The 9906-nt window shown below is 36.1% G+C and overlaps 1 pseudogene; it reads left to right on the forward strand.

The window, feature by feature from the left end:
- The first annotated feature begins 3690 nt into the window (after nucleotides 1-3690).
- On the forward strand, nucleotides 3691-3964 carry LOC100756866 (annotated as a pseudogene).
- Nucleotides 3965-9906: the final 5942 nt, after the last annotated feature.

Raw genomic sequence — 9906 nt, forward strand, 5'->3', positions numbered from 1 at the left:
GTGCTCCCACTTTGCTCAGCATATCTTGACCCTTTCCCCTTCTCCAGGGGACTATATATGTCTCTCTTAGGGTCCTCCTTGTTTATTAGCTTCTTTGACAGTGTGGGTTGTAGGCTGGTAATCCTTTATGTCTAAAATCTGCATATGAGTGAGTATATACGATTGTTTGTCTTTTTGCAATTGAGTTACCTTGCTCAGATGGTTTCTTCTAGTTCCATCCATTTTCCTGCAAATTTCAAGATTCCATTGTTTTTTCCTGCTGAGTAGTACTCCATTGTGTAAATGTACTACATTTTCTCTATCCTTTCCTCAGTTGAGGGTCATCTAGGCTGCTTCCAGTTTCTGGCTATTACAAATAGTGCTACTATGAACATTGTTGAAAAGATGTCCTTGTTGTATGAATGTGCTTCTTTTGGTATATGCCTAAGAGTGGAATTGCTGCATCTTGTGGTAGACTGATTCCCATTTTCTTGAGGAGTTGCCATACTGATTTCCAAAGTGGCTGTACAAGTTGGCACTCTCACCAGCAATGGAGAAGTGTTCCCCTTTCTCCACATCCTCTCCAGTATGAACTGTCATTGGTGTTTTTGATTTTAGCCATTCTGACAGGAGTAAGATGGTATCTCAGACTTGTTTTGATTTGCATTTCCCTGATGGCTAAGGATGTTGAACACTTTCTTACATGCCTTTCAGCCATTTTAGATTTCTCTATTGAGAATTGTCTATTTAGTTCTGTACCCCACTTTTTAATTGGATTGTTTGTTGTTTTGGAGACTAGCTTCTTGAGTTCTTTGTATATTTTGGAGATCAGTCCTCTATCAGGTATGGGGTTGATGAATATCTTTTCCCATTCTGTGGGCTGCCGTTTTGTCTTGCTGACTGTCTCCTTTGCCTTACAGAAGATTCTCAGTTTCAGAAGGTCACATTTATTAATTGTTGACCTCAGTGTCTGTGCTACTGGTGTAATGTTCAGGAAGTGGTCTCCTGAACCAATTAATTCAAGGATATTTCCCACTTTGTATCTTAATAGGTTCAGTGTAGCTGGATTTATGTTGAGGTGTTTGATCCATTTTGACTTAAGTTTTGTGCAAGGCAATAGGCATGGGTCTAGCTGCAGTCTTCTACATGTCTGCAACCAGTTATGCCAGCACCATTTGTTGAAGATGTTCTCTTTGATCCATGTATAAATTCAGATTGTTTATCAAAAATCAGGTTTTTGTAGGTGTGTGGGTTAATATGAGGGTTTTCAACTCTATTCCATTGGTGTACCTGTCTATTTTTGTGGCAATACCAAGCTGTTTTCAGGACTATAGCTGTGTCATAGAGCTTGAAGTCAGGAATGGTGATGCCTCCAGAAGTTCTTTTATTGTATAGAGTTGTTTTGGCTATCCTAGGTCTTTTGTTTCTCCATATAAAGTTGAGAATTGTTCTTTCAAGGTCTGTGAAGAATTGTGTTGGGATTTTGTTGGGGATTGCATTGAATCTGTAGATTCAGCAAACAATTTTAAAACAACAATATAGCATATAGTATCCAGACTCTCTGTGTATTTTCCATCTTTATAAGGCTTTTTTATTACTCAATTTCTTTTACATTTCCCATCAGATGGACTGTAAACTAGAGCAGGAATGAAAAAAAGATAATCAGAGAATAGAAAGTAAGTTTGTTTTCAAAAATGATATGCATTCAGTGTATAGACTATAAACACTTACCAAATCTGACAGAAAGTAGAAAATATAACAATTTTGATGGATATCAGAAATCTATTACAAATGAGTTTTCAATAGTGAAAGCCCCAGACCTCCGAGTGACTCACTTGTATTTTCTATCTAAAATCCAGGGGAAAAATAAGATGAATCTTACACACAGTATCACAAACAATTGACAGGAAAGAAATGTATTTGGCCTCCTTTTTTTCTCCCTTCAGAATATCCTTGGCATTAAAACCTAATGAAGGCAATCAAGAAAGGGAAATTATAGATCAATTTCTATCATAAACATTGATACAATAGTAATAATAATTAAACCCTAGTTATATACAAAAAAGAAAAATAGTACATGAAGATAAAGTGGGGGATGGTTCAAGAATCCATGGGTAGTACAAATTAAAAGCTGAGTCAATATAATTTTCTTAGAGAAAGAATAAAGGACAAAGAGTCTCAAAGTTGCTGAGAATGCATTTGGCAAAACTCAATATTCATATTAAAACCCATAGATGGCTAGGATAGAAGAGAACATTTTAATCTAATGGTGCCTGGGCAATCTTCTCCTGTGATATTAGGAAAGACACCTGCTATCATAACTTCAACTCATCACTGCACTGGAAGTCTGGCCAATGCAGTAGCAAAAAATGTTGGCTTTTTTAAGGGGAAGGGAATAGAAAGCAGAAATAAAACACATAGTTTACAGATGTTATTTATTCAAAAAATTAAAATTACTTATAAACTTTGCATTAATAACTGGATATAACAAATCTACTGAATGATGTAGGTGATTTTTATTGAGATATTTTATTTAATTAATAATTATCATAAATAATTCCTAACATCTATTTCTCTTGATACTGAGGATCTTTTTTTGGGGGGAGGTTTCGAGACAGGGTTTCTCTGTGTAGCTTTGGAGTCCATTCTGGCACTCGCTCTGGAGACCAGGCTGGCCTTGAACTCACAGAGATCCCCCTGCCTCTGCCTCCCAAGTGCTGGGATTAATGGTGTGTGGCACCAACGCCCGGCTATACTGAGGATCTTAATTGAACTTTTCTGAATATTGTTCATACTCCTTGTATGCTTAAAATCTATTTAACATACGCATAAAATATCTGGTATTCAAACACATGCATAACACTCTTGTTATTCAAAAGTGTAGGTTTTCATTTTTTAACAGATAAGCACAGACATTTGAACACTTTTGGGGGCTGATATTTATAATAGCTAGGTTAGTTAGGGACCTGGAGCTCAGAAGGTTGAGGCACAGAATTTTTTCATCCCAAGAGTATGTCACCATCCTGGTCAACATAATGAGACTCTGTCACAAAAGAAAAGAAACATATAAGTAAACAAGTAAGTAATGATTATAATGGCATGAAAAGAAAATACTTATTAAAATGTGGGGAAAGATTTTCAAAATATCTGTATTGTCTGAATAGGACTCCAATTGCTCAGGAAATAACAGCAACAGTTGACAGAATTGTATGAACTGAAAAGCTTCTGCACAATGAAGGAAATAATCAAAGACAGCCTACAGAATGGGAGAAAAGTTTTTGCCAACTATGTATCTGACTAGAGATTAATAGCTAAAATATGCTTTAAAAACATTAAAAAACAACTCTCAAAACCCTAAATCATCTATTCAATAAGTAAGAAAACAAATTGAACAAATAACCTTCATCCATCCATGATCATGGAAACAGTCCTAATTATAAACTCAGTGGATCACACACAGACAAGTAAGGGAGGAGGACTAGTTGAAAAGAAGATTTTAAGTGGAAAGCGAGGGAAACCAAAGAAAGTAATGGAAAAATATAAAAATGCATTGTATATGTTTATGGAATTTTGTAAAGTTAAATGTAAGTAATATAAAAGAGTGAATGACAGAAAGAGAGTAGAAACACGGAGCACTGTGAAGATGCAGCAAGAACAACCATCAGATGGACCAAATTGGAGCACCATGGCATCCCTGCACTCTGTGCTGCCATGTCCACAAGAAAGGCTGAAGGGGAGATTGAAGGAGATAAAGCCAAGATGAAGGGCAAACCACAGAGAAGATCTGAAAGGTTGTCTGCTAAACCTTCTCCTCCAAAGCCAGAGCTCAAGCCTAAAAAGGACCCTGCAAAGAAGGGGGAGAAGCTACCCAGGGGGAAGACTGGTAAAGCTGAGGCTGGCAAGAGTATGAATAATCATGCAGAAACACTGGAGACGCCAAAACGGACCAGGAGAAAAAGTTGAAGGTGCTAGAGATGCCAAGTGAAATGTGTGCATTTTGATAACTGTGTACTTCTGGTGACTGTACAGTTTGACATATTATTTTTTATCAAGTTTTATTAAAATACAGAATTTCTGTCTTACTTTTTTTTTTAAAAGCTATGTTGTTAGCACTCAGAACACTTCATTATTTTGTGGGGGAAGGAACATATGTCAGTAACAAAATGTCTCCCAAGCTGGATCAATGATGGTTGCTGGAAAACATCTTTCCCTGACAATTAAAAAAAATTCCTCTTGGCTGTCAGGAGAGGGGTCCTGGTGTTGACAAATGTGGCGACCATAGCACAAAATGCCTTGTGTGGGAAAACTCTAAATTCATTTTTATACCCTCCTCCTCCTGTAATTTCAACATAGACCTAACCCCCCTAAAACCAGGGACCTATTGGAACCTGGATCCATAACACTCATTTTGGGGGTCTATTGGACAATCTGAACTTTGCTGTGATATCACTGAGTGTCCTCAAAGAGCAGCAGTTCCTTTTATAAAAGATGGTGCATCTTCAGACTGATAATTTTGCCATTTTCATTTTGCTTCCTGAAAGTCAGGGTCGGCTTGTGAAGAGTTGTTAAACAACATCCTTCTTTGAAATGTCAGACCCCAATCTAAGCTCTTCCACTTTTCAAAGCATCAACTGAAGACCTCACCCAGGTTTATAGCAGCCTTCTGATTTTGGTGGTCCATACAAGGAGGGAGTTTGAAAGTTCTTGTAAACTGCTAATGACTGTCAGCCCATGTGTTGCCTGAAACACCATGATTGCTTATGGAAAGTATCTTTAATAAATCTGGATACAGCTTGGTTTGGAAAAAAAAGGAGAAAAGTTAAGTGGCCACTAAATATTTGAAAGACATTGTCAGAGATTACAGATTTAAACCACACTGAAATTCCAATTTACCCCAATCAGGATGACTAAAACAAGAAAACAACTACGAATGTTAACGAGGGTGTGAGAAGTGTAATGTGAGGTTTTCTGGCCTGGCAGGTCCCACTGCCCCTCTCTGCTCCTAAAAAGCACACAGATGCTATATTAATTATGGCTATGGCTTCTTATTGGTTATGGCTTCTTATTGGCTAGCTCTTTCTTGATTATTTCTATAAATCTAAGTATTCCCACGTGTTCTTCTCTTACTGGAAAAAGGTGTGGGGACCTGTTAATCCACTGGCATCCTACATGTCAACTGCTCAGTGTCTCTGCAGAGAAGAGAACAATTTCCTGTTTGTCCCTGCTTATATTCTGATTCTGCCCAGCTATATTACTTCCTGCCATCTGTACAGACCTCCAGACCTCTATGGTTAGCTAGTGGCAATTTCTGCCCAGCTAACTCACTTCCTGGAATCACATGACAACTCCTCTCTGCCTATACTTCTCAGAATTCTCATTGTCTCATAGTCCTATCATCATCCTGCCTGGCCAATCAGTGTTTTATTCATCAGTCAATAAGACAAACATATATACAGAGGAACATTCCCCATAAGAGAAGAATGTTTATATGTAGCTGAAGTTAATTAAAATTAGTGCAGCCTTTATGAAAATAATGATTATTGATGTTCCTAAAATATTAATAATTGAACTAACATACAGCCTGTCTACCACTATGTTATATTATGGAACCCAGGTCAGCACATCCATGGAAACAGCCTGGATATCCACTAACAGATGAATGGATTAGATAAAGGAAATTTGATGTATGTAGAAAATGGAGTATTACTTAACCATAAAAATGATAAAATTGTACCACATTTTTTAAAAAATAGATCAAACTGGAGCTGATCATGTCAAACAAAATAAGTCACTCAGACAAATATAAAACATTTGGGGTTTTCCCCTCTTTAGTATAATCTAGATTTAAACATATCTATGAAATACACACATACACATATATGAAAGTAAAAAGAATAAAATGTACATGGGAGAAGGAGTGTCTCATAGGAGGTAGGAGTGGGGAACAGCAGGTTTATATGACATGAAAACAGAATGTACACTAGGGACCCACAGAAGTAAGAAGAGACAAAGGAGAGTGATGGGAGAGCCAAATGAATGGAAAGGCTTGTGATATATGTGGCATGAAAGTGTCATCAAGATACCTGTTGTTTCACAGACTCATTTTAAAATTTTTAACTAATACAAATCTGGTAAGCTGAAATTATTTTTAAAACTACATAACTTTCAAATGCTAGATAAAATTTTACTATATTGAGAAACTCAAGATATATTAGAAGATAATTATCCTGACATTAACCTGTGAGTCCAACACAAAACACTTAAATCTGTCAGAGTTTACTATTGTGTTAGCTATCAAGATGATAATACAATTATATGAGAATGAGAAAGAATTCAGAAGTGTTAGGCACAGTAGACCAAAGAGTCTGAGAATTGACCTGGACACACAGTATTACACTTCTTGTTATCAAAAGAAAACGTCAAAAAGCCAGAGTAGGATAGTCCAAAGGAAAGACAAATAAGTCAGTACAGAAGAAGTGAGAGTCAGAGACAACACTCAGTTGACTGATGACTAAGGTGACATTGTAGGCTAGTAGGTAAAGTTTATTCAGTTTGTATTGAGTCACTTAAAATGAGTGAAAAATGTTTGCTCAGTTCTTGTATTGAGTCAATTAAATTTCCATATAGAAAAAACTATCAATTTCCCTCTGTAACATCTAAAGAAAATATCTCGTGAGTGAAACACAGTCATAGAACAAAATATAAAGAGTAGAACAATAAAGGTTCTAGAAGACATTTTGAGGGTATATATTCATGTGTCTGTATAGAAAATGTACTTAAACATGATGCACTAACCATAAAGAGAATGTTCCTAAGGCAGATCTGGGAGAAGTATTTCTTTCCTACCAGCAAACAATACATGTATGCACACATATACTTATGTATATATGGATTCATTAAAATTAGAAGTGTCATAATCAAAATATACATAAGGGAATGGAAAGATTAGTAGGAGAGAGGGTAAAAATATTTGCAAAAATTACATTGGCTTAAATTGACAATGCACTTTGATATGCTATAAAGTTGTTACAGTCTAATAATAAAAGACAAACAAGGCTGAGGTACAGTTCAGGGGTGGGACCATTAGGATGGATGCCTCATATGCACAGGCCCTGGGTACAATGAGTCTTCACGAGTCATTTTAACACTATGCCCATTTGGTAATACGTCCATAGAATAGCAGTAATAGGTTTTCATCTAGAGTCTGTGCCTATATAGCCACAGAATCTTGGCCCTGACAGGTGCTATGTATAGGTTCCCTCTTGTGGAGCAGACTTTAAATCTAATCAAAAAGTGTTGGGTTACTATTTTAAAAAAGTATTTATTTTGTTTTATGTATTTGGATATTTTATGTGCATATATGTCATAGATTAGTACATCTGTCAACCCTTACCAACCTATAAGTTTTTAGTCTGTCTTATCTCTTGAACAATGAACTATAAAATAGTGATCTTTAATTACTGACATTGTTATAAGACTCACCATATACCATGTACACAATAATTAGTCAATAAGTATGACTTCTTGTTTCTAACACTTCATGAATTACTGTCCATTATATGATGTTGGCATGAACTTTACCAGGAATGGTCTCTATGTCTAGAGCATCCTCACATCATTATATCATCCTCCAGATGAAAATAACATTCCATGGCCACTTATATGTCATGACATTCACTGATTTGGACACTATGTAACATAGACACCTACTACAATATTCTTATACTTTTTGAGCTTACTCAGTAACTTGTGTTACAGTACACAATGCATTTATTTCAAACTTCTGTGACAACGTGAAGAGTATTCACAAGGACTTTGGTTAGAATGGTTTATTCTTAACTGCTGGTGACATTTTGGGGCCAGAAAATATTGGTATATCCCATTGCCAGTATCCATTATGATTTCTTCAGTTATAACATATTAATATGAAAAATAACCTCATGACAATATGTGTAAAGGACTGTGCTATATGATGCATTATGTCCACTTTCTGCTCATATCAAACCTGTTGCATTTAATCTCTTTGATTCTGGACCAAGAAGAAGCTATCTTACCAAATTATTCTGTTAGTCAATTCTGCATTCCAATTGCATTTTTATCCTTCTTAAAATTTGCAAAGCAGCATTAGCTGCTTTCTATTTCAATCTCTTATACCATTGTCAACCAGTTTTTGCATTTGATATGCCTGCAGTGGGTCTGGACTAAGAGACAGAATGATTTGCTTATGTTCTCCAAGCCTACACTTGATGATTGTAAAACTATTTTGTTCTTTTCTCCTACAAAGGAAACAAACTAGATTGCTATTGAAGTGGCATACAAAACCACATAAATAAATGAAAAATTATGCTGTACTAGTTCCAATAACAAACCCCTATTTTCTTTTTTATTATTTTTATTTTTTATCATATTTATTTGAATTAGAAACAAGATTGAATTACAAGACAATCCCAGTTCCCTTCTCCCTCCCTTCCTCCCCTACCACCCCCCAGCTCAAACCCTACCTATCAAAAATCCTTTCTTCTAATCTGCACCTAAGTCAACCTTTCTGCTCTCACATGACCTCTGCATCCTTCCTCTTCTTCCCTTCTCATTCTCGTAGCTCCCTCCCTCCTCTTCCCATGCTCTCAATTTGCTCAGGCAAACCTCTATTTTCTGGTCATAGTATCAGTGCTTTATGTATTCAACACATATAGTTGAAGTGAACCAAAGGTAAAATTTTCCTTGCATAAAAAATCATTACTTCTCCCCAAATAGCAAGTATTATTCATTCTACTTTATGATCATAACTCATGGCCTATAAGGCCATAGAGACCACTGTGGCTAAATGGATCAGCTTGGTGAGAAGTTGTTCAGAAATTACTGCTCCCATTTATACCTCAAAATGCCCTTGGCTGTGTTCCAGCATTTTCCATAGTCCTGTATCATAGGCACTCAACCATGTCGTGTTCCTGCACCCAGTTGCTTCCTTTTTCTATTTAACAATGTTCATTTTGCCCATAATTCTTCATAGAATAACACAGATTAAAATATTAGCCATGCTTTTGATGGACGGGACCTGTAGATATCTAAAATGCTTGTATTATATCTTTGACTCAAGTGTGAGCACAGGTCCTGATTGACTCCTGACAATACACAACAGCCAGGCTATAACTTTTAAACAGAATTTCCAGGAGATAGTGTAAGAGATCATCTTAGATATAAATTTTATAGCAACAAGGCAAGCACAGATCCACCTAAAATGCGAATTCACTTGTATTATAGTCTACACACACCAAGACTGTTCAAGCTCTAGGATAAAAGTTAATAAACAAAGTTAGATTTTAAATGAATAAGGATCTTCATATGCTTTTCTTTAAAATGTTTTAAATGCTTAATAGTGGTTTTTAAAATTGAATGTGCCCTCATTCCAATTGCCAGACCCTATGATTATCACATAATAAGGCAAAAGAATGAGTGACTTTTCCATCTCATGCCAGATGATGAAACATCTTGAGGGGAGTGACTTATCCTGTGTTCTCTTAGCAGTCAATAACTGTGGTCCCATGGATGCAAGGAAGAGATTGAGATTGAGGATACAAGGAGGAGATCTCTACATTCTGAAAGAATAAATGTTTATGGTTTTAAATACCTGAGGTTATGGTTACATGGTTTCCAAAGTTTCATTCTTTTCCTAAGATAACCCCATCTTCTGCAAAGTTAAGCAAAGTGCGATACAATCTGAATGTGTGATTTGGCTCTTTATCTTAAATGGGAACCATTTCAGTCAATTCTGACTTGGTGTGGCAAGGCTCAATCATCAGGATTTTGAAATTATTATTATTATTATTATTATTATTATTATTATTATTATAAAGTTCTTATGTCCTTTTCATAGAAATAACAAACTGGAGTTGTTGATACAGTAGCTGAAGCCTCTGCCTCAGTCAT

The sequence above is a fragment of the Cricetulus griseus genome, chromosome 6 (assembly GCF_003668045.3).
Source record: "Cricetulus griseus strain 17A/GY chromosome 6, alternate assembly CriGri-PICRH-1.0, whole genome shotgun sequence".
NCBI lineage: Eukaryota > Metazoa > Chordata > Mammalia > Rodentia > Cricetidae > Cricetulus > Cricetulus griseus.